Source organism: Chrysemys picta, chromosome 16, assembly GCF_011386835.1.
Source record: "Chrysemys picta bellii isolate R12L10 chromosome 16, ASM1138683v2, whole genome shotgun sequence".
In the NCBI taxonomy this organism is placed as follows: domain Eukaryota; kingdom Metazoa; phylum Chordata; order Testudines; family Emydidae; genus Chrysemys; species Chrysemys picta.
In genome coordinates, this window is record NC_088806.1 from 9,834,427 (window position 1) to 9,859,345 (window position 24,919).

The 24,919-nt window shown below is 53.3% G+C and overlaps 1 protein-coding gene and 2 non-coding genes across 7 annotated transcripts in view; 1 reads left to right on the forward strand and 2 right to left on the reverse strand.

Moving 5' to 3' along the window:
• The window catches only part of LOC103305723 (zinc finger protein 501-like), a 262,606-nt gene that overhangs the window by 61,613 nt on the left and 176,074 nt on the right, over positions 1-24,919 (reverse strand). The window lies entirely within an intron of this gene.
• TRNAR-UCU (transfer RNA arginine (anticodon UCU)) lies at positions 15,434-15,505 on the forward strand. Its single transcript has one exon. It is a non-coding gene; the product is annotated as a tRNA-Arg (tRNA).
• TRNAV-AAC (transfer RNA valine (anticodon AAC)) lies at positions 18,489-18,561 on the reverse strand. The gene has a single exon. It is a non-coding gene; the product is annotated as a tRNA-Val (tRNA).

Sequence of the window (24,919 nt, forward strand, 5' to 3'; positions counted from 1 at the left end):
TTTCCTTGGGGCGGCTTGGAAACAAAGTGGCTGCAAGTCGTGCAGCTGGCTCACGGTGAAGGGACAGGGGGGCCGGTTGGGTCCACTGGGCAGGGGCCCGATTACAAGGTCCAGAAGGCCTGGGGTGGAGGGTGGGCGGGGCATGCCCTCTCGCAGGACCTGGTCAAGGTAGGCCCGAGAAGCAGGTGACAAAGCAGCCCTCACCTCCTGAAGTATACGCCGGGGAGTACAAGGCCTGGAGAGCCCCAGGCGCCGAGCAAGCGTCAGGAGATCCAGCCAGTCTCCCCAGTCGTAGTCCAGGAGGTCTCCGACTCTGGTGACTTCTGCCAGGACCAACCTCTGGCACACCGAGGGGGACTCTGGCTCCTGCACACGGAGTTGGGGGTTGTGTAGCAGGGGCTCCGCGAGGAGATCTGCCCCCATGGTGGCTGCCACGGACCTGGTCACTGAGAACAGTTTCCAGGTCCGGAGGAGGTCCTGGTAGAAGACCGGCAGCCCAGAGAGATCTCGCGGAAGACCTCTCAGATGGACATAAAGGAGCTGCCAGTCATATTGGAGCCCTCGGAAGCGGCGCAGGAAGGCGTGCACCAGTACTCTCCACACCGGACTACCTGCACCATACAGGAGCCTCTGCAGGGCCTGGAGGTGGAAGACATGGACCTGAGTGTGTAGGCACTTCAGGCCCTGCCCTCTTTCCTTCAGGGGCAGGTGGAGGACCCCTGCAGAGACCCAGTGCAATCCTGGCCAAAAGAACTCCAGAATTGCCGTCTGGAGGTCGGCCAGGAAGCCCGGGGCTAGGACCAGGGTGTTGAGACCGTACCAGAACATGGATAGGACTAGCTGATTGAGCACCAGTGCCCTCCTTCAGAGGGAGAGGCATCGGAGTAGTCCTGTCCATTTCCAGAGCTGCTCTGTCACCCTGCCCCCTAAACTGTGCCAGTTCTCCGGCGGAGACGGATGCATAGCAGAAAGGTAAATGCCGAGATAGAGCAGGGGACCCGCACTCCACTGGAGGGTCTGAAGCACAGGTGGGAGGGAGCTCACCTGCCACCCATCCCTGACCACCAGGCCAGAGCTCTTGACCCAGTTTACCCAGGAGGAGGAGGCTGCCGTGTAGACGGCCTGGCAAGCCTGCACCTGTGCCAAGTCACCTGGACCACGAGAAGCATGTTGTCAGGACCAGCTGCAGCTCCGGCTCTCGGAGCATCAACCCCCGTCAGCCTCTGATGGAGGAGACAGAGGAAGGGCTCGATCTCCAGAGCGTACAACTAGCCCAAGAGGGGGCACCCCTGCCGTACTCCCCACCCAAAGCTGACTGGCTCGGTCAGGGTCCAGGTGAGCCTGACCAGACACTCTGCGGAAGCGTACAACACCTGGAGAAAGCCCACAAACTGGGGTCCAAAGCCTAACACTTGCAGAGTGCCCAGTAGATACCCACAGTCCACCCTGTCGCACGTCTTCTCCTGATCCAGGGACAGGAGGGCAAACAACAGACCATCCCTACACCCAAGCTCCAGGAGATCCCGGACCAGATACAGGTTATCAAGGATGGTATGGCCCGGGACGGTGTAGGTCTGGTCTGGGTGGACCATGTCCACCAGCACGGACCCCAGCCACAACAAGATGGCCTTTGCTATGACTTTGTAGTCCATGCTGAGGAGCAAGACGGCATGCCAATTCCGTAAGTCACGGAGGTCCCCCTTCTTTGGGAATAAGGTGAACATGGTTCACCTGTACAAGAGAGGGAGGACCCCGCTTTCCAAGGACTCGGCCCAGATGATGATTAGGTCCAGGCCAAGGACGTCCTAGAACACACGGTAGAACTCCACGGTCAGCCCGTCCATGCCTGGAGATTTCTTGGTGGGCATGCAGCGGAGGGCTCCCGAAAACTGCATCTGCAAGCATCAGGATCGGTTGGATCTGGGGAGAAAAGGCCCGTGTAGAAGGCCCTGGCCCTCCCACACATCTCCGCCGGATCCATGAGGGGGGTGACGTCCTCTGCTAGAAGACAGGTGACATGCTTCTTGGCCCCCCTCCTTTTCTCCAGGGTGTAGAAGAAGCGGGAGCTGCGATCCATCTTCCAAAGGAGGCGGATGCAGGATCAAACAAAGGCACCTCGGGCCCGATGGTGCTCAAGGGCTCGGAGCTCCTCCCACTTATCCCGACACGCTCCACAGAGGGATGGATCCTCGGGGCTGGCGGCCAGACGCCTCTTCAGCTCTAAGACCTCCCGTTCCAACTGCTGTATCACCGCATCCCTCCGTCGGCTGGTGCCCCGGGTGTAGGCGTGACAGAAGAGTCAGGCTCGCACCTTCCCAAGGTCCCACCACCGCCGCGTTGAGGGAAAGGTGCGCCTCTGCCCTAGCCAGGCCAGCCAGAACTCCCGGAAGGACCCCACGAAGCCCACATCCTCCAACAAACTGTTATTAAAGTTCCAATAGGCCGGCCCCGGCCTCTCTGCACAGAGAGAGGCCGTCACGGATGCAAGATTGTGATCCGAAAACGGGGCCGGCCAGATGCTGGAGGAGTGGGTTCATGAAAGATGGAAGCATGACAGATAGATGCGGTCCAACCGGGAGTGTCGCAATTGATGGGCATCCACCCAGACAAAGATGAACGTCGAGACATCGTCTGGGTGGTGGTCATGCCAGACATCCACCAGGGAGTGCTGGTCAACAATCTCCTGGAGGACGTCCACGGTGGCCGGGCACTGCTCAGTCCCTGAGCGGTCCCGCTTCTCGAGGGTGGTGTTAAAGTCCCCGACCAGACACTCGCAAGGATCCAAGGAGCCGAGGAAGGCGGACGCCTCCTGATAGAAGCATAGCCGCTCTGAGCCCAATGTCAGGGCATAGACATTAATGAGGTTGACCACGAGCCCCTCCATGCGGACCCGGAGATGCAGCAGATGGCCTGGCACAGCCTCGGCGACCCCCAGCACCTCGGGCCGTAGGTCGGGGGAGAACAGGATAGCCACTCCAGCCGTACGAAGTGTGAGATGGCTGAAGAAAACCCTGTCCCCCCACTCCAGCCGCCAGCTGTCTTCAGTGGCCGGATCCGTGTGGGTCTCCTGCAGGAAAACAGAGAGTACCTCGCCTCCTGAAGGAAGGAGAGCACCTGGCTCCTGCGGAGACCCACCCTACAGCCCTGGGTGTTCAATGTTGCAAAGGTGATAGGTGCCATGAGGAGGGCTGGGGGCGGATCCTCACCAGCAGGGACGCTCACGGCCCCCATTGGGCCACACAGCAAACCGTGACCCACCCCGAAGTTGAGCAAGGAGTCACAGAAGCTGCGAACCCACTGGTAAGCTGCGGCGCCCTGCTTCCCGATCCTCTTACCCTACCCCATGAGGGCCCTTGTGGCCCGGAGGATTTGATGAAAGTCCCCCCATCACTGGAGAGTGAGCTGCACCTTGTTGTGGGAGCCACGGACATGTTCAAGAAACTCCCGCAGCTCCTCTCACAGTGTATGGCGAGGTGGGGTCACTGGCCCCTGGCCGTTCTCCGGTGGGGCCCCTGGCACAGCCCCATGGCCCACCGAGATGGGCAGGCAAGGGGCGGAACCCCAAGATGGCACCCGATGGGCTGCTGCCACATGGCCCGCCTCAGACCCTGGTTCAATGGGGGGCTGCGGAGGGAAGATAGCAGCTCCTGGTGGGTCGGGACAGGGAAATACAAAGGCCGCTCCCTGGGGGTCATCCTCTGGAAAAGGGAAGGGGACGGCCCCATGGGTGGCAATAACATTGCAGGAGGTTTAGGGGACAGGGACGGGGTCGGCTTCAGGGGAGTGGAGTGACGGTCAAAGGTTCAAAATCAGGGTGCTGGATGGGGACACCGAGCAGAGAACCCCGGACAGCACCCACTGCTCCTCAAAGATGTCAAGGGAGCCGCCTGCCGGTAAAAAGGCACTCGTTCCGGGCCCATGTTCGGGGCATAGACGTTGACTAAGTTTAAAAGCAGCCCCTCTACACGGGCCCGGACGTGCAGCAGGCGGCCCGGGATGACCTTGGCAACCCCCAGCACCTCGGGCTGTAGCTCGGGGGAGAACAGGGTGGTCACCCCAGCCGAATGGGCGCTAAGGTGGCTAAAATAAACCCTGTCCCCCCACTCCAGCCGCCAGCTAGCCTCGACGGCTGGAGCTGTGTGGGTCTCCTGCAGGAAGATCACAGAGTACCCCCCCTCCCGAAGGAAGGGGAGCACCTGGCTCCTGCGGAGACTCACCCTACAGCCCCGGGTGTTTAATGATTCATAGATTCATAGATTCTAGGACTGGAAGGGACCTCGAGAGATCATCGAGTCCAGTCCCCTGCCCGCATGGCAGGACCAAATACTGTCTAGACCATCCCTGATAGACATTTATCTAACCTACTCTTAAATATCTCCAGAGATGGAGATTCCACAACCTCCCTAGGCAATTTATTCCAGTGTTTAACTACCCTGACAGTTAGGAACTTTTTCCTAATATCCAACCTAGACCTCCCTTGCTGCAGTTTAAACCCATTGCTTCTTGTTCTATCCTTAGAGGCTAAGGTGAACAAGTTTTCTCCCTCCTCCTTATGACACCCTTTTAGATACCTGAAAACTGCTATAATGTCCCCTCTCAGTCTTCTCTTTTCCAAACTAAACAAACCCAATTCTTTCAGCCTTCCTTCATAGGTCATGTTCTCAAGACCTTTAATCATTCTTGTTGCTCTTCTCTGGACCCTTTCCAATTTCTCCACATCTTTTTTAAAATGCGGTGCCCAGAACTGGACACAATACACAATGATGTGAAGATGGTAACAGTCATAGCGAGGGCTGGGGTGCATCCTCACAGGCAGGGGGATCAACGGCCTCCAGTGGGCCCCGCAAGAGCCTGGTCTTGACCCCAAAGGTCAAGAGGGAGTTGCAGAACTTGTGGGCCTTCCAATAGGCCGCGGTGTCCCGCCTCCCAGTCCCTCTCCTTTCCACCAAAAGCGCCTTCACTGCCCGGAGGACACGATGGAAGTCCCCCCAGCGCTGAAGGGCGAGCTGCACCTTGCCCTTTGAGCCGCGGGTGTCCGATAGAAAGAGGCGCAGCTCATCCCTCAGCGCAGAGGGGAGGCAGTTGTCCTCCGGTGGGGACCCTGAAAGGTCCTCGTGGCAAACAAGAGACAGGCAAACAAGGGGCCGAGCTCCGGCGCTGCTGTGCCGGGCAGCCCGTCCCCATCCCTGGCAAAGGAGAGGGCGGCGGAGGGAATAACGCAGCCCCTACTGTAACGGGAAGGGGAGACATGAAAACCGCCCACTGAAGGTCGTCTGTAGGTAGCAGGAACGCGACAACCCCGGGGGCGGCAGTAGAACTAGAGGTGGAAGGGAGAGAGACAGGTGACACTTTAGGGGCAGGAGCGGGATCAGGGACAGGGTTCGAGATGGGAACTGGGACTGGGGCAGGAGAGGGGACAGGATCAGGGACAGGGGCAGGGTCGGGAACAGGCTCTCGATCTCCCGCAGCCGAGCCGCTGGGGTGCAGCTCCTCTTGGCCAGGGTCTTGGGTCGAGGGGATGGAGGCAGCAGGGACAGATGAAGCTTCAGGTGCAGGAACGGGGGAAGGGGCGGGATCAGGGGCAGGAACCGGCTGCTCAACGTCAGCCGTCGCCCCAAGGCAGGGCCATCCTTAGGATTTATGGTGCCCTAGGCGGGATTATTAAACTGGTGCCCCTGTGCCTGACTTGCTCTTAGCAACACAAACATAAGCTTACAGTATTGGAAAACTTGCCACATGCATGTTATTAAACCCAGTTTAACTTAATTAAGCACACTGTAAATGCTGATGGACTAGCACTAAAGAAGTAGCGCTATAGAAAAAATTCTGATTTGACAGAATGATGCAAATAATATAATTTTTCTAATTTGTCAACATTTTATTGGAAATTTATATGAAGAGGTATTGAAACAAGGATTTGTTTTTCATTGAAAGCAATCTTTCTGGCTTTTTTGGCTGCAAAAGCAGTAATAATGTCATTGTATGACAAAGACAAAGTGATGTCTTGTTCGATTGCAGGAATAGCAAGACCAGTCAAGCATTCCTGACTCATTGTAGAACGGAGATAGTTTTTAATGAGCTTTAGTTTTGAGAAACTCCGTTCTCCTGATGCTACTGTTACAGGAATTGTCGGTAGTATACGAGTGGCAATGTACACATTAGGATATATGTCAACAAGTTTGCTGGTATGAATAAACTGTACAATGTCCATCACCGATTTTGCATGTGGCAACATTGGTGACCGTGTCCTCAATTCTTCGTACAGTTCAAGTCCATTTAAATCAAAACTATCACCGTGCTTCAGGAGGCTCTCTAAGTTCTTGCGCTGTGACCTTGAGCTAGTGTGAAGACACCTCACAAGGCGCTCCGCCCTGACTGAGACACAATAGAGTTGGAAACCCAGGTCATTTTTACAAAGCCACTTTTTAGTTTTAAATGTATAGTGGGCATCAGTCTTAATGTTGGTTACAACTCTATATCAACCTTCTACTGTAAACAGATCAATGGCATTATCCAGTTTAATAAGCTGGGTTTCCAAGCAGTGGGGAAATATAACCCTAGTTTTACTCCTAGGTAAAGCACAAAGTGACCAAAATGAAGTCAGCACAGAATCATCTCATCTAGATTAAGGTAGCACAGAAATGTTACAGAAGTCCTATTGTGCCTCATTTTTGTTTGGAAAGACATTAGCAATAGCAGCACATTTTGGGCACCGCCAGAAATACATGCTAAATCACTGCCTCTAAAGTTCCATCAAAAACTGACATTTTCACAGCTCTAGCATGATCTGCTACACAGATTCTTCACAAGGAAGTGTCCCTGGCCTTTTTAACTCGTATTAACCATGTATTTACTTTATGAAAATTGGACAAAACATTGTGAAAATGTTAGACATTGGCTGCCCAACCTCTGGACTGGCAAAAGCTATACTGACTCACTGGGGAAAAAAGCAAGAGAATCTTAGTACAACATATGGTCACTCTATACCAGGGGTCGGCAACCTTTCAGAAGTGGTGTGCCAAGTTCACTGTCATTTAAGGTTTCCCATGCCAGTAATACATTTTAACATTTGTAGAAGGTCTCTCTCTCTCTGTCTATATTATATAAATAAACTATTGTTGTATTTAAAGTAAATAAGGTTTTTAAAATATTTAAGAAGCTTCATTTAAAATCAAATTAAAATGCAGATCAATTTAGTGTGAACCTTGCCTGGGATCCTTGTCTGGGGTTCCAGCCACCAGCCCCGCTCAGCCCACTGCCGGTCTGGGGCCCAGCTACTGGCCCTACTCAACCCACTGCCGGTCTGGGATTCCATTCACTCAGCCGGCAGCAGGCTGAGTGGGCCGCTGGCGGGCTGAGCGGGACGGGGGGGGGGTGCTGAGTGGCTCAGTCCGTTGCCAGTCTGGGGTGCCGGCAGCACTCAGCCTGCTGCTGCTCTGGGGTTCCGGCTGCTGGCCCCTTGCCAGTCGGGGTCCCCAGCCGCCGGCCCCACTCAGCCTGCCACCGGCCCCACTCAGCCCCCCACCGGCCCCGCTCAGTCCGTTGCCAGCTGAGTGAATGGAACCCCAGGCCAGCAGCGGGTTGAGTGGCTCAGAGGGGGTCTCAGCCGCCGGCCTGCTCAGCCCGTTGCCAGCCTGGGGTTCCTTGGGGGTCCCCAGGCCAGCAGCAGGCGCTGAGTGGGGCCGGCGGCTGGGACCCCGGCTGGCAATGGGGCAGCAGCCGGAACCCCAGAGCGGCGGCGGGCTGAGCCGCTCAGCCCGCCGCGACGTGCCATCAAAAATCAGCTTGTGTGCCACCTTTGGCACGTGTGCCGTAGGTTGCCGACCCCTGCTCTAGACACTAGTAAGGGGATGAGCATATTACAGTTGTTGGAGGCTCTATTTAGCAGTAACGGGGCTATAGGAAAGTCAGTCAACATTTTTTGTTTCTCTGATGAAAACTGGCCCACGCCCTGCCCCAAACCAAACTTGTCACAAATAATTGTCAACAACTTAATTTTCTGTTTTTGGCTAAGATATTGATCTAAAAAAATATACTGAAATTTAATTCAGGGATTGTTAGCAAGCATTTTTGGCAAACAAAGTTGTTAAATGACAATCTAAATGGCAACACAGTCCTGCTTTCATGCTTGGCTCACCCCCCAGCCTGCTGGTCCAACAGCTGCAGTAGAGGAGGAGATAGGTGGAAAACTGCAGGACCCCAAAATCCACCTCTTGGGGTGCAGAGTGGCAACAGCAGCAGCAAACCCCCAGGTCCGATCACACGCCAATGGGCACCACCGCCAGCCCAACGGACCATGGTGAAGTTAGCCCAGCATCTGATTTCAGGGACGGGGCACCCATGGAGCCACAGCAGCTCATCCTGCCCTGCGCAGCTCCCCCCGGATGAGATGGATCGCTGCCAGCCCGGGGGAGAGACGCGCTCCCCAGCTAGGGTGACCAGATCCAGATGTCCTGATTTTATAGGGCCAGTCCCCGATATTTGGGGCTTTGTCTTATATAGGCACCAATTACCCACACCTAGGGTGACCAGACAGCAAGTGTGAAAAATCAGGACAGGGGGTGGGGGTGGGGGTAATAGGAGCCTATATAAGAAAAAGACCCAAAAATTGGGACTGTCCCTATAAAAGTGGGACATCTGCTCACCCTATCCCAACCCCCCGTCCTGATTTTTCACACATGCTATCTGGCTATCCACAGCCCAGGCACGCGTGACCATTCCAATCCTGGCTGGCTGCCGAGGAAGTGAGTTACTTTCACTTTCATTCCTCAGCAGGCAGCCAGCTAGCCTCCCCCTCCCCCCCAACCCCTCCCCCAACCCAGCCCTGCCGGAGGGGAGGAGAGAGAGAGAGAAGGGTGCTCCTTGGGGGGGAGAAAAGGGGAGTGCTCTGTGGGGTGTGGGGGGGGAGAAGAATGGACATTACGGGGGACAACCAGGGGCGGCTCCAGGCACCAGCGCAGCAAGCGCCTGCCTGGGGTGCTGTCTGCCGGTCGCCCTGAGGGTGGCAGTCAGGCTGCCTTCGGCAGCATGCCTGCGGGAGGTCCCCCCGGTCCCGAGAGGCACCCCTGCTCTTACACACCTCAAATACTCTGTCCAGCACCTCCCAAATACCATCTCCCAGTACACACACACACCCCTCCAGCACCCCAAAATACCCCCTCGAACTCTCCCCCTCCCCCCGCAGCAGTGTCCTCTATTACGGAACTTGAAATACAGGTGGGGTCACCCTAGATACAGTTGAATTTTAAAGGCAGGTGTTTCTGTTCTACCTCATGGAGTGACTGCAATGGGGCCAGGCTCTGGAATTCTCAATGAGCCACCTGGGTCCCCAGAGGTAGTTCCAGAAGGGCGGGGTGATTCCCTGCACAGCCCAGGGAGAGGCAGCGTTGCCCTTTTCCCTCACCTCATTCCGAAGGCTTGGCCTGGACCCATGACACAAGGTTGGGTGAGCTGGGTACACGCTGGGAAAAGCCCTGAGTGGGGGGACTCAGGCTGGTGCAGAGAGGGGAGCAGAGCCCGGAGGCCTCCAGCCTGGCTCTCTCTCTCCTTCCCCTCTCCACCTAGTACCTTGTGTACCCTGCTGCGGCTGGGCTGAATCTCGCCCCAGGGGGCCCAGCCGAGGGACACCCTGTCTCTCTCTCACTCTCCCGGGGGTCTCTCCCGGAGTCAGGGTCACCGTCCACTGACGGAAGAGGTGCCTGGCGGTTGTGGGGAGTCTCGCTTGCTCAAGTGGAGATGACTCCGTCCAAGGCAGAGTGGCGCCTGCCGACATTCCCTGCTCCGGCGGGGTCTGTCCACCAGCTACCTCATCCCTGGAGCGCAGGGTCTCGCCTCTGCCCCACACGGAGGGAGCCCTCATTGCTCAGTGTATAACAGGGGGGTCACTTAGCCTCCTGTACAAAACGAGCAAGAACCTTGTGTCCAGCAAGTATAAATGGGAGTGGTTCCCCCCGGGCTTTGTCTGTGGGTCCGGAAGCCCGGGAGGGCACCACCCCTCACTCCCAGGCTGGGGTTGCCGCATGGCCGGAGTGAGACTGCTGTCTAGCCCTGTCCACACGGGGGGACAGAGAGGGGGACACGGGGGCACACATCAGAGCTCCTCACCTATGATATAGGAGCACAAGCCCCATGGACTCTCGCCCTCGGTTTTAAAATTGTACTTCTTTTTTCGTGTGCTTTTTTTTTTAATAGTTATATTTTTACCTTTTTAATATATTTTACTTGTATTTCCTTTTTTATTTTATTGTTTATATATATATATATATATATATATATAAAGTTTCTTGTAATTTTATTTCCCCTTTTATGGTTTTTATGTATTTTACAATTCTTTTATTTTTCAATTTTTATTATTTTACTTTTTTTAAGTCTGTTAATATTTTTGTATTTTATTCATTATTACTATTTTAAATTTATTTTGCACTTTTCATAAATGTATTATTTTTTCTATTTTTTATTCTATTTGATGTGAATCGTATACTGTTGTCCAATCATTTGGGTTCCTATCTTCTCTCACTCCAGTGAGGACCTTCAGCCTCTCACCCCATCATGGTAGTCATGCGCCGCCCCAGCCAAGTCTCTTTGTCCTCTGACTCCAGCCAGACCCTCCACCACCACCATTCCAGCCCATGGTGCTGAAGTGCGCACCCCCTGGCTTGAAGTGGTTTCCATCCTATGTTTACATTGGTTCACTGACTCTCAGCACCCCACTATAAAAATTGTTCCAGCACCTCTGATCCAGCCTGGTCCCTTGTCCCAGGAGTCAGCTGACTGGTGTGGGGGCCAAAGGGCTGAGCTGGGTTTTACAGTTCAGTCAACATAACCAAATAAAGCATGTTTGCAAGCCTCTGTGAAAAAGTGGTAGCCTAAGGGAAGTTAGGCACCAACTTCTTTTAGAGCATAAAGTGCTATAGAAAGTTAACAGTACTCCTATGTTTTACCCTACCCATAAAACTTTGGCTGTTTTATCAAAATGTAAATTAATTTGATCATTTAACATAACTTGCTTAAATCCAAGGAATGAGGTTAGTCCATATAAGGGACAAATTGTCAAGGCCCCAGGGCTCACATAAGTCAGGGATGGGCATTGTTTTAAGAACACGAATAGAATAGAATCTGACTTCTGGTTAGGAAGAAAACAATTCAGTGATAGAGTGGGGATACACAACTGGATACACAACTGCAGTTATTGCTGTAGCTCCATAAGCAGGCTGAACTGACTTATTCCCTGCCCTCCATCTCTTCTCTTCCCCCCCCCCCCCCTCTGGTAGATGCATAGGGAATCTCCTAGCATGGGCCACCTAATTCGTGTCTCTCCTTTCCTGGACTAATCCATGACCTCAAAGGAATAATTGTGATCTTATTACCTCTTACTAGCCACCAAGAAGGCACACTGGATGCACTAGCCTAAGCACAAATATTGCCTTTGAGTAAAGCAAGTGGGTTTTAAATATCTCTTAAAAAACAGCTCTGACAAATGCTGCATTTAATAAATCGCTTTGCAGATCAATTCCATCAGCCAGGGAAAAGTGGTTTTACTGAACAGCCATTATGGATAAAAGCAAGGGGAACATAGGGAATTGCACTGCAGAATTGTGAAGGAGTGGGGAAGCATGACAGATGTAGCTACAGAATAAGTGGGAAACAGGGCCGGCTCCAGGCACCAGCTAAAGAAGCAGGTTCTTGAGGCTGCCAATACCAGAGGGCGGCACTCCAGCCGCTATCAGGGCGGCACGTCTGGGTCTGCAGCGCAGTAATTCGGTGGCGGGTCCCTCAGTCCCTCTCGGAGCGAAGGACCTGCCACCCAATTGCCACCGAAGAGTGGAATGGCGCAATTGTGCTGCCGCGGCTTTTTTTTTTTTTTTTTTTTTTTTGCCACTTGGGGCGGCAGAAAACCTGGAGCCGGCCCTGGGGACAACAAAGGATACTGGTGCCAGAGCTGCCGAGCCTGCCTCATCTCACGCCGGGGGAAAGAGTCACACTCACAGGTGAGTTCCTTCCCCCACCCCACCCCTCCCCTTCCCAGAGACCCCAGCAGCCAATCCCCTCCCTCAGACTGTGCTGCATTCGGCTCTCTCTAGGACCCAGCAGCCCTGCTGTTAAATGCTCCACTGCTTCCCGTCTGTCCGGGCTCCGGGCAGAGCGGTGCCCCCAGGTAGCGTGGTGCCCTAGGCAGTTGCCTGTTCTGCCTATGGCTAAGGACGGCCCTGGGGCAGAGCACAGGCAAGGCCATGGTGAGAGTGCCGGTGGTTTCCCCACTCCTCAGGAGGTTCTTTTGGTGGCACTCCAAAGGCGGTGGCCCAGTCCCTCTCCAAAGGGAGGTGCATCACATCCAGCATTTCTTGCCCTGTTTGGGGATTCTCAGCCTCCCCGAGCCTCTTATAGCTGCCGCCCATGCGCAGTGTCACTGGTAAATACGGTCAGATGAGACTCGGGGGGCCTGGGGTGTGAGATACCTGGATGAAACTGGCTGACTGAGCACAGTCCCTCTGCACTCAGGGGAGCGGTGAGAGGGGGAGGGAGCTCAGTGAGTAAATCCTCAGAAATCTCACCCTGGGTTTGTAATGTCAGGCTCCAGCAAACAAGTCCCTGTATGTGTGAAGAGGAGAGGCTGTGAGGGGGAGGGCTATGGAGTGTCTTTGTAAGGGGGAGAGTCCATGTGGGTGTCAGTGTGAGGTGGAGGGGCTGTTGGGGAAGAGTCCATGGGGGTGTCAGTGTGAGGTGGAGGGACTGTTGGGGGAGAGTCCATGGGGGTGTCAGTGTGAGGTGGAGGGGCTGTTGGGGGAGAGTCCATGGGGGTATCAGTGTGAGGTGGAGGGGCTGTTGGGGGAGAGTCCATGGAGGTGTCAGTGTGAAGTGGAGGGGCTGTGAGGGGGAGAGTCCATGTGGGTATCAGTGTGAGGTGGAGGGGCTGTTGGGGGAGAGTCCATGGGGGTGTCAGTGTGAGGTGGAGGGGCTGTTGGGGGAGAGTCCATGGGGGTATCAGTGTGAGGGGCGGGGCTGTGAGGGGGAGAGTCCATGGCGGTATCAGTGTGAGGGGAGGGGCTGTGAGGATATGGTCACCTCCAGGCAGCAGGAGCCTCCTGACATAGGAGTTGAACTGCCCCCTCTCCCCAGGTGCCCTAGAGACCAGCATGGAGCTGCTGTCCCTGCAAGGTCCTTGGGAGTCACAAAGGGGTGATGTGAAGTTACTGCCCCATCAGTCCTGGGGTGGGGGACTGGAGCCCCCGGAAAAGCCCTGTGGGGACTCAGCCCTGTGGAGAATTCACTGTCTGTAGAAAAGCACATCTAGGACTGGGGATTCCCAGCTGCATTAAAGTGGCATGAAGGAGAAAAAAGAGTTAATGCTTCAGAAAAATCTGGATGCGTTGGATGTGAAGGAGTCTGCAGTCTGCAGAACGGCCAACCCCGAACGTTCAAAAATCCTGAGTCGGGCTCACCAAAAATCATGAGATTGGCCTTAAAATCATGACATTATATAAAATTAATAGATTTGGGGATCTTTTTATTTGCCTTCTGCTTGACGAGCCTTTAGGGCGCACTGGGATGACATTTTGAAGCTTTCTCCACAGTGACAAGGGCTAGAAGGCTCAAGTCATCACATCTCCACTTGACTCCAGGAGCTGGGGCTTTAAGGAAAACAATAACTCTCATGAGACTCAAGACAAAATCATGAGAGTTGGCAGCACTGAGTCGGATTGCGTCTTTATTCTCCGGGATTCCCTGGAGCAGGGGTTCCCGACCTTTTCTTTTGGTAGCTCCCGCCCAACGTGGTATAAAACCTCCACAGCCCACCTGTGCCACAACAACTGTTTTTCTGCATGTCCAGTAGATTAAAAGCCAGGGCTGTCATTAGGGGGTAGCCAGCAGAGCAATTGCACAGGGCCGCACAGCACAGGGGCCTCCACGAAGTTAACAGGCTTTGGCTTCAGTCCCAGGTAGAAGGGCTCCGATTTCAGATTTCTGCCCTGAGCCCCAGTGAGTCTAACACCGGCCCTGCTTTCTGGTATATTTCTCCCCCCCGCCGAAACCAGCTCGCTGCCTCCCAGGGGGCTCCAGACCCCTGGTTGAGAACCACGGCCTTGGAGTTCTGTTTAGAGGAAGGGAGCAAAGCTGCTGCCTTTCCTGATGGCTGAACTCAGGCCCTTAGAGTGGGATATTCCTGCACTGCCAGTGACACCAGAAGAGCTCACTGAGCAGCTGCCTGGCCTCAGGGACAGTCTAAGCCTGCAGGGCCCCCGGGGGAAATGAAGCAGCTGGGTCAGGCTGGGAACCCTCATTCCCAGAGAACGGCCCTGGCTCCCTGCTCAGCAGCAAAGAAGTCAATTCCCCCCACCCCTGATGAATCAGCCTGGAGCTAAGTGCAATGCTGGGAGTTTCTCCTTTCACTCCTGCTGGGGAGAGCCGGGTCCCAGGTGGCATTTCTAGCAGAGCAGTTGGAACTCAACTGGGGGAACCAGCCTTCGTTACAGAACACTCACGTTCAGACATTTACAGTTTTTTATAATGTGATATAATCCTTCAATCCTAGTGTCACCATTGATAACATGGCTTGATCAGCCTGGTGGGAGACCAAGGGTAAAACTAACCAGCTCTTCAAATCCAAGAGAGTGGAGATAAATCACCTCTCAGAGTCAATGCAGGGTAATCAATAGGCAGACGGCAGGCCAAATCACTTTTCAATGGACCCCAAAATCTTTTTATTTACTTATTATTATCATCATTATTGTTATTTTTTATTATTATTTATGCTGGAGTCTGGACCTTGACTAGACCTTGACCAACAATTTTGGACGTTGACAAAAAATAATGGCTTACCCCTAAGAACGGGGTTGTGTTACATTCCTTATGTCCTGGCGCCATCTTGTGGCCATTTCCTTTCCCTTCTTTTCGGTAAAAAGCTTTGGGATTTTGTGTAGAAACTTTATTTCCTTGGGAGAGATCCAGGAGTGGGGGCTGCCTGCATGTACCAAGCACCCAATAGATTAGATGGTGACAGACAAACACTCTTAAGATGAGGCAGATGTCCCTGTTAAAAAAATCATCTCCCTTCTTCACTTGAGTGACAGCCTGAATCGTTCCTTATCCAGCAGAGCCCAAGGATCGGAATCAGCAGCAACAAAACCATCTGTACGTAGCAGGAACCAACACAGAATGTGCTTTGAAAGGAGCTGTCTCCTTCCTTCTGGGGTGAAATTTGTCATGATGGTCATCAATTTTCATTTCCCTTCTCTGAGGGCAGAGATAGGATTGGAGCCATCTCAGGCTGGGATGTAGAGCCCACATTCCCATCTGTCAGTCACTCTGGGAACCTGTCTCTGCTCACAGCTGACAGGCTGCCGCCAGCCTCTCCAGCCAGTTCCTTAGCTCTGTGTGTAGGGGGAAGTCCTTTGACAAGCATAAGTGACACATAGGAGAAATACTTTTGCCAGATGCATTGGTGGTATAGTGGTGAGCATAGCTGCCTTCTAAGCAGTTGACCTGGGTTCAATTCCCAGCCAATGCAGTGATGTGATGCTTTCTTGGCTGGGAATGGGTTTAATTTCAGTCACATTGTATCAGTTTAGCAATGGAATGAGAGAATCAATGTTCCAAATCCCAGCAGGTCATTTAACACCCAGTGGCGGAAGAAAGGGGCAGGACTATACAGTGAGCTGTTGAAGTCATCCTGGTATTACAATGTTTGGTTTATTTAAAAACAAATTCCTTTACTTCCCTCTCCCTTTTAGACTCAGACCCTTTAAGGTCAGAAGGGACCAGTGTGATCATCTAGACCGAGCTGCTGCACCTTGCAGGCCAGAAGACCCCACCCACCCACTCCTGTAATAGACCCTTAACCTTCAGGGCTGGATTAACTTTTTGTGGGCCTGGCGCCAAACATATTTGTGCCACCCCCCCAGGGAATGATTGTAAAAGGGGCTGGGGGAAAAGCACAGTGGGGCAGGAGCTAGGGTTGGACCATGGAGCAAGGGAGGGGCCAGGGGTAAACTGCAAGCGCAGCAGGGCTGGGGAGGAGGTAAACACGATCCCTGGCCCCCTCCACCCACATAGAGCTGGTACCTACCGGGTTCTAGCCCATTCTCTTCGTCTCTCTCTGCACTGAGCTGCCCCTCCTCCCGCAGCAGCAGGACAGGTTCTCTTCCAGTCCTCTGGGGTGGGTGTTGGGAATGGGAGGAGTGGAGGCTAATGTGGTTACTCCTATAACCGGACTTTTAGTTTCCAGTCAGCACTGCTAACCGGACACTCAGGTCCCATTTTCTACTGGAATTTCCAGTCTAAAACTGGATACCTGGCAACAGGGCAGCCAGAAAAGCCTGAGGGGGGGAGGGGCAAGCAATCATTTTAAAGTGGGGTGGGGAGGGGGAAGCAAGTGGTGGGTGCGCTAGGGAGTGGAGAGGAGCTAGTGGGCAGGGCCATGTCTGCTGTACTGCCCAGGTAGGTTGGAGACTGTGCGGATCAGCTGACACAGTATCCCCAGCCCAGGTGACGTGACAGCCAGTGGTGGATTTAGAGTTAGTGGGGCCTCCCAGCCCTGTGCTCAGCTTCATGTTTGGGGCCCCTCCTTGGGACCCAGCCAAGAAAAAGACCATTGTCTCTTATCCCCCCCGCCCCTATTCTTCATTCTTTTTTTCTTCATCCTCCTATAAGTAATAGCAAGTAAATGAAAATAAAGTGAGATACCTTGATTGTTCTTGTAGTCTAACTTTACTTTTCCACAGACCACTTGAAAATCATGGAGACTCTCGACGGACCACTTAATAATCTTTCCAAATATTGTAAAAAAAAACATTGGGGTGCAGGGTCTGGCCAGGAGCTAGGGTGAGGGAGGGGGCTCAGGGTTGGGGCAGGAGGTTGGGGTGTGGCGCGCTTACCTGGGGCAGCTCCTGTTTGGTGCGAGGGGTGCAGGTGGGAATGGGGGGAGTGCAGGAGCTCCCATTTAGTGCTCTGGATGGGAGTGGGGATGTGGGGGGGTGCAGGAATCAGGGCATGGGATGTGAGGGGAATGTGGGGGGGTGAATGGGTCAGGGCAAGGGATGTGGGGGGGTACAGAGGTCAGGGCAGGGAGCTGGGGAGGTGTGGGGGTGCAGGGGTCAGGGCAGGGGGTTGGGGGGTGTTGGGGTCAGCGTGGGCACAGGGTTGGGGGTGTGGGCTGGGGTCGTGGGGGTGCTCACAGCAAGGGGGCTGGAGGTGGTATGCCCCGATTTGAGCCCCTTCCCCAAGACCCTGCCCCCTCCTTGTCTCCTCCTCCTCCCAGGAACGGGGAGTGCGCTGAGGCTCCGCTCTTCCCCCTCCCTACTGCCAGCAAACAACTGATCAGCAGCAGGGGGAGGGGGAGGGGCGGGAACGGAGCACATTGGGGGAAGAGGCGGTGGAGGAGGCTGGCTGCCGGCGGAGGCTGCCTTGCTGCAGCAGGAGATGGCAGCATCAAGCTTCTGCCCCCACAGGAGAGAGCAGGGGGCGGAGAACAGCAGGCTGGGCCCCCTTTGGACCGTGTGCCGGGTACCATGGTGCCAGTTGCGCCATGGTAAATCTGGTACTGGTGGGAGGGGAGTCAGCCCTGTGCACTGGCCATACCCCAGGCAGCGCATGGAGGCCCTCTGCTCCCCTCCCCCATTGGGTGTGCAGAGATGTGCCAGCAGCACTAAGGGGGCTCCCTGCCCACTCTGCCTCCGTCCCTCCGTGCCGCTCCCAGAAGTGGCTGGCATGTCCCGGCATCCCCTGGGGTGGGGGGAGTGTTTCCACGTGCTTCCCCTGCCCCGAGTACCAACTCCGCAGCTCCGATTGGCCAGGAACTGCAGCCAATGGGAGCTCTGGGGGCAGTGCCTGCAGGCAGCGGCACATGGAGACCCCCTGACCCCACCCACCTAGGAGCTACTGCTGAAGGGTTGTGTGTGCCTGTTACTTTGGGAGCTGCACTCCTCGGGGTAAGCGCCACCCCTCCTGCACCTCAAGCCCCTCCCCCAGTGCAGAGCCCGCACCCCGCACCCAAATTTCCTCCCATAGCTTTGCTTGTCTTCCTTTCACCCAGAACCGTCCTTCTTCTCCTGGGCTGCAAGTAGCCATCCCTGGTAAGCCAAGAGGCAGGCACAGGATTCTACCTCTCAGCAGCCAACCGCACCTCCCCAGGCTTTGCAGAACAAATGGTGGCGCTCTACTATCCCCACTTAGCCGCATTGAGGCACTTAGCTTGTCCCCTGCCTTCCTCAGCATGACTTTCCTCTTTTGCCCCATTCCTGCCTCACTTCCTCCTTTGGCAAGTCACGCAAAGGAGGCCAGCAGGAAGAGCTGGACTCCCTAGGCCAACCTCCAAGGGCAGAGGAGGCCAAACCACAAGGCTCCAAAAGGCAACTGGCCAAGATCCTCTAGCTCTGCCCTGCTGATGCCAAGGCTTTTTCTCAGCTCATTTCACCACCCTCTGTCATGCAGGGGTTGGGGTTATCGCAGGAGTAGGGGTACCTTGCTGGACAGCTAGGAAAAGTAAGCCATTATGTTTCTGCCTGGTTTTGAACCAGGGGCCTTTTGCGTGTTAGGCAAACGTGATAACCACTACACTACAGAAACTCTGTCATAGTGTTTTGCCCCTCCCTTCATAAGAACATAAGAACGGCCATACTGGGTCAGACCAAAGGTCCACCCAGCCCAGTATCCTGTCTACCGACAGTGGCCAATGCCAGCTGCCCCAGAGGGAGTGAAACTAAAAAGTAATGATCTCTCTCCTGCCATCCATCTCCACCCTCTGACAAACAGAGGCTAGGGACACCATTCCTTACCTCCTTACCCACCCTGGTTAATAGCCATTAATGGACTTAACCTCCATTAATTTATCTGCAAAAAGAACAGGAGTACTTGTGGCACATTAGAGACTAACAAATTTATTTGAGCATAAGCTTTTGTGGGCTAAAACCCACTTCATCAGATGCATGCAGTGGAAAATACAGTAGGAAGATAGATATATATATATACACAGAGAACATGAAAAAATGGGTGTTGCCATACACACTATAACATGGGGTCTCAAACTGGGGGTTGGGACCCCTCAGGGGGTCGTGAGGTTATTACATGGGGGGGTCACAAGCTGTCAGTATCCATCCCAAACCCTGCTTTGCCTCCAGCATTTATAATGGTGTTAAATATGTAAGCAGAGTCAGGATGAGCTCTACCCTGACATCTGGTGGTGAATTATGGCGAGTGTGGAAAAGAACTCCAGGGGCTGATCTGGTTTGCATAGGCACACCCACTCGCCTGGCATGAAACAACAGCAACTGAAAGTGGTTACTTTGGATGGGGTGGGATCCCCAGTTTCTCTGTTATTGGGGCAAGAGGAATAAAGTGTTGTTATTAAACATTTTCTGATGTTTCAGACTGGCCTGTCTCCCAAGATCTGTGAGAGTGAGGGGTTGTCCTTCAGGATAGGTTGTATGTCCTTGATGATGTGCTGGAGAGGTTTTAGTTGGAGGCTGAAGGTGACAGCTAGTGGCGTTCTGTTACTTTCTTTGTTGGGCCTGTCCTGTAGTAGGTGACTTCTGGGTACTCTTCTGGCTCTGTCAATCTGTTTCTTCACTTCAGCAGGTGGCTACTATAGTTGTAAGAACCCTTGATAGAGATCTTGTAGGTGTTTGTATCTGTCTGAGGGGTTAGAGCAAATGCGGTTGTGTCTTAGAGCTTGGCTGTAGACAATGGATCGTGTGGTGTGGTCTGGGTGAAAGCTGGAGGCATGTAGGTAAGTATAGCGGTCAGTAGGTTTCCGGTATTGGGTGGTGTTTATGTGACCATCGCTTATTAGCACTGTAGTGTCCAGGAAGTGGATCTCTTGTGTGGACTGGTCCAGGCCGAGGTTGATGGTGGGACGGAAATTGTTGAAATCATGGTGGAATTCCTCAAGGGCTTCTTTTCCATGGGTCCAGTTGATGAAGATGTCATCAGTGTAGCACAAGTAGAGATGGGGCACTAGGGGACAAGAGCTGAGGAAGCGTTGTTCTCAGTCAGCCATAAAAATATTGACATACTGTGGGGCCATGTGATTACCCATAGCAGTTCCGCTGACTTGAAGGTATACATTGTCCCCAAATGTGAAATAGTTATGGGTGAGGACAAAGTCACAAAGTTCAGCCACCAGGTTTGACATAACATTATCGGGGATACTGTTCCTGATGGCTTGTAGTCCATCTTTGTGTGGAATGTTGGTGTAGAGGCCTTCTACCTCCATAGTGGGCAGGATGGTGTTTTCTGGAAGATCTCCAATGCATTGTAGTTTCCTCAGTTAGTCAGTGGTGTCTCGAAGATAGCTGGTAGTGCTGGTAGCATAGGGCCTGAGGAGGGAGTCTACATAGCCAGACAATCCTGCTGTCAGGGTGCCAATGCCTGAGATGATGGGGTATCCAGGATTTCCAGGTTTATAGATCTTGTGTAGCAGATAGAACACTCCTGGTCAGGGTTCTAGGGGTGTGTCTGTGCAGATTTGTTCTTGTGCTTTTTCAGGGTGTTTTTTGAGCTGATGGTGTAGTTTCTTTTGGTAACCCTCAGTGGGATCAGAGGGTAATGGCTTGTAGAAAGTGGTGTTAGAGAGCTGCTTAGCAGTCTCTTGTTCATATTCTGACCTATTCATGATGATGACAGCACCTCCTTTGTCAGCCTTTTTGATTATGATGTCAGAGTTGTTTCTCAAATAAATTTGTTAGTCTCTAGATGCCACAACTACTCCTCATTCTTTTTGCTGATACAGACCTACATGGCTACCACTCTGAAACCTATTAATTTATCTCGTTCTCTTTTAAACCCTGTTATAGTCCTAGCCTTCACAACCTCCTCAGGCAAGGAGTTTGACATGTTGACTGTGTGCTGTGTGAAGAAGAACCTCCTTTTATTTGTTTTAAACCTGCTGCCCATTAATTTCATTTGGTGGCCCCTAGTTCTTATATTATGGGAGGAACAGGCTGGGGCTAGGACTGCTAAGAAAGCGAGAGTAGCAGGTTTTCTGTATTGTTTCCTGCTCGCTTTTTCTTGACTAGTTTCTCTTCTGCATGAAATTTGCCTCTTTTACATGTGAGCCTGGTTAGCTCAGTTGGTAGAGCATCAGACTTTTAATCTGGGGTTCAAGTCCCTGGTCAGGCAGAGGGACACTTTATCCCTGTGATATCCCCCAAGAATTTCAGAAGGACTCTGCTTGACTTCAGTTTTTCCTTTTCAGGACTTGGCCTTTCCTAGGAAGGGCCCTTTACTGCCTGGGACTGAAGGTGCTACTTCCTCACCTGTCCACTGGCCTCGCAGTCTGGAGGAAGAAAGGCCTCTGGGCCTGCAGCAAAGCGCTGTGTGCTGACTTTTTGAGCAAATGCAGGGCTGGCTAGAAAGGCATGTTCCCACTGGGTCCTTCCTGCCAGAAAAAATTGTCCCCACATAGTCCTCCCTGCCGGAAGTCAACAAAGATCAAGGGCTCCCCTGCTGGTACCATGGTGTAAGGGCCAGCACTCGGGGCTTTGAATCCTGCAATCAAAGTTTATGTCTCAATGGGACCTTGGGGTCCTTTGGTTGCCAGGTAACCATCTTGGAATTTCCAAAGCTTCATCTTGCTCTCTCAAATGACATGGTAGCCTGTCTTTTGCCCGCTAGTTGTTGTGACTTGAGCACAAGAGGGGATGTTGGATCCAGAAGGCTGGCCGTGCCTGGAGTCCTGTAGGTAGGGATGCGAGTTCCATTTCCTCTGAGTCCTGAAGCTGGGCTGCAGCCTGGCCTAGGAGGCAGCCCTATTGGTTGACCTACTGGCCCAAAGTCACTAGGGCAGCATTGCTGTTCCCCAGGAATGCTGGAGGGCGGGCCTAAGGGAGGGAGGATTAATACTCCTCCCTATCAGTCAGGGCAGAAGAGAAGGGCTGCAAGAGTGGGCAGGTTGATGAGCTGGGCCTTCTAGCATTTGGTTGGGGACGAGGTGGGGAATGCGAACTGGGAGAAAGGGTTGTGGGAAGAACAATTTGGGATTGCTTGGGGAAGCTACCTTTAAAACTACAAGTGTAACATGCTAATTACATTTTAATAAGAACAAAGCCTCCTCAAACCCAGTGTCACAATCACTGCAATGACTTTGTCTTGATATTTTACTGGTCTCACACCCAAAGCGAGTCAAATTACAGTTTCCATTCGGAGTCAGGGCACACACAAAAATCCGGAAGCTTTTAATTCCTTAAGTTCTGCTGCCATTTCATTTCTATCCTGTTCCAAGATTTATCATTGTGCAAAGCAAAGTTAGGCCCTTGGGAGTGTCCCCCCCCCCATCCCACCTGTCACCCCTGGGCAATTTAAAAGGGCCTGGGGACCCCCGCCACCACCAGCAGCACAAGGGGGCTAAGGTGGTTTCCTGCCCGCCCTTGCTCCATGTGGCACGTCACTCCTGGAAGTGGCTGGCACATCCCTGAGGCCCCTGGGGTGGGGGGTCTCCACACACTGCCCCCGCCCCAAGTGCCAACTCTGCCAACTGTGGCAATGGGAGCTGCAGGAGTGGAGTCTGCGGGTAGCAGTGCGCAGAGATACCCCCGGCCCTCCCACTTAGGGGCTGCTGCCAGAGGGGGGTGTGGGTTGCTTTTGGGAGATGCCCAAGGTAAATGCTGCACTCCTGCTCCCCACCCCCCTGCCCCAACCCAGACCCCACACTCACACCCAAACTCCCTCCAAGTGCCTGCCCCCCGCACTCCCTCCTGCAACCCAACCCCCTGACTGAGCCCAGACCCTGTACCCAAACTCTCTCCCAGAGCCCAATCCCTCTCCCTCCCACACCCAAACTCCCTCCCAGAGCATTAGGCAGGTGTGGGGGGGGCAGGACTTTGTCCCATTCTGGGCATCACCAAAAATTATACAAACCTGCCACCCATGTCCAGCCCAACCTTCTGCTGATGCACCTCAGCCCACACCCATGCAGGGTTTGAAGCTTGCATCATTTAAATTGCAGGATTCTGAGGGATTTCAGCTCCCCTTTCCCCAGAGGGAACCTTCACCCCACTCCCAACCAGGTTCTTGTCCATGGGATCACTGTAGGGGGGCTGGGTCCCTCTGTGTCTTTTCTCTCTCTACGACAGGCCAGGGTGCAATAACTGGGGCATCTGAGCACCCAGGACCTTCTGTGGGGCGGCCATTCCCCTCCCCTTCTATGGTATCGTCTGTCATTGACTCCAGCCTTTTTTCTATCCATCGTCAGCACCATCCCAAGCAAGCTGCACTCGCCTCAAAGAGACAGTGTCCCCTGTTGGGTGAAAATCACTGACCTCTCTCCTCTCTGAGCACTGACTGCCCCTCTGTTTCCTTGCCTCTCAGTCTGTGCAGATGGGATCTTTCCCTCCAGTGCTGGAGGATTCACCCTTCTCATCTACCATTGTCTAAAGCAGCACAGCATGTGGGAATCTTAAACATATCGAGGTGATTTAGGAGCAGAAACCCCCACAGACCTTCCATGCAATTGGCACTTGTCCCTCACTGAGCAGGATTGAAACTCATGCAGGGAGACTGCTGGACCATATCCCTTCTGGGCATGAGCAAAGCAGCAGGGTCAAAATAAACAAAATCTGGAGATTGAACCCAGGGCCTCATACATGCAAAGCACGTGCTCTACCACTGAGCTACATCCCCAGATGTGTTATGATGGCTATGGGCTACACTCAGAACCCTCCTCTTTCCAGAGCATCCAGTGGCCTAAAAGCATCATGGGGGACACATTCCCTGCTCTCAGGGCCAAACCTGCTGTCCTGGAGGCTGCTGATTCTTAGGGGTCAGATTCTATGTGTGGGGCAGAGAGAGTGCATGCCCTGGACTCAGGGTGCAGAGATACAATCAGCCCTCTCCCCTGCATTGGGTGGGGGGTGCTGCCACCCCCTGCTGGAAGGTAATGGGGGCGGGAGAGGCGCTGTGAATAGCTCAACACCTGACCCTGGTGGCAGGAGTGGTTGGGGGAGCTCTAGGTGTTTTGAGGATCTACTAGTTCTACCTGCCTTTAAAGTCCAGCTTTCCCCAGCACATTCACTGCAGTGCAGTTGGGTCATTGTTTCCACGGCTGAACAGTAAAGAATCGCTCCCGGTTTCCCTTCTATCTGCAGCACGATTAGCCTGTGTCAGTGATTAATGAGGTGAATCTAGTTGCAGATTTTTATTCATTCCCCATTTGACAATTCAGACAGTCCCTTTCCTACTCAAATCCCCAGCATCTCAGTGACCCTGATAGCAGGGGTTGAGTGTTCCCTGAGGCCCTGAGATTTTCTTTTTCCCCTCCACCTGGAGTGAACTCAGCTTTTTCCCCATCCCAGACATTCCATGAAATAACAACAGGGGCATAAAGAAAGAGGGGAGGGAACATCTCACGGCCAGGGCTGGATGTGCCCAGGGCCCACTGCTTGTCCATTGTTTCCATGGAATTTGCCACCCTGCTTTGCACAAAGGACAGAGAAAGATCTTGCTGTTCCTGTGTCTGTGCAAAGAAAATTGTGCTTCTGTATGAAAGAGAGGTGGGAAATGGCCCCATGATGGGACAATATCCTCAGGATTAAGACCTAAGGACTCAGGCTGAGAACTGATATAACTCCACTCATCTGGGATGTAACAAATTGTCTTCCATGGAGACACTGTGAGCTTGTGACATTGATCCAGACTCTGGGGGTTCCGGCTGCTTTAACTCTTGGTAACAACATGAACTTGATTCCAAGAAGGGAGAGAGGAGAAGCCTGAAGCCGACTTTAGTGCCAGGCTGTGGTCTCCTGGATGGGTTGAAACTTCCTTCCCTGCTACCAGGGGACAACAACCACTGGAGACATACCAGTGCTCGGAGGAAAGGGGATTGTTGCATGGACTTTATGTGTACAGGGCCCCACTAACTCTAAATCTTCCACTGTAGCAGGAACTTAGAAAGTCACACCTCGGTCAATCGTAGGACTGGGGTTTGAAAAAG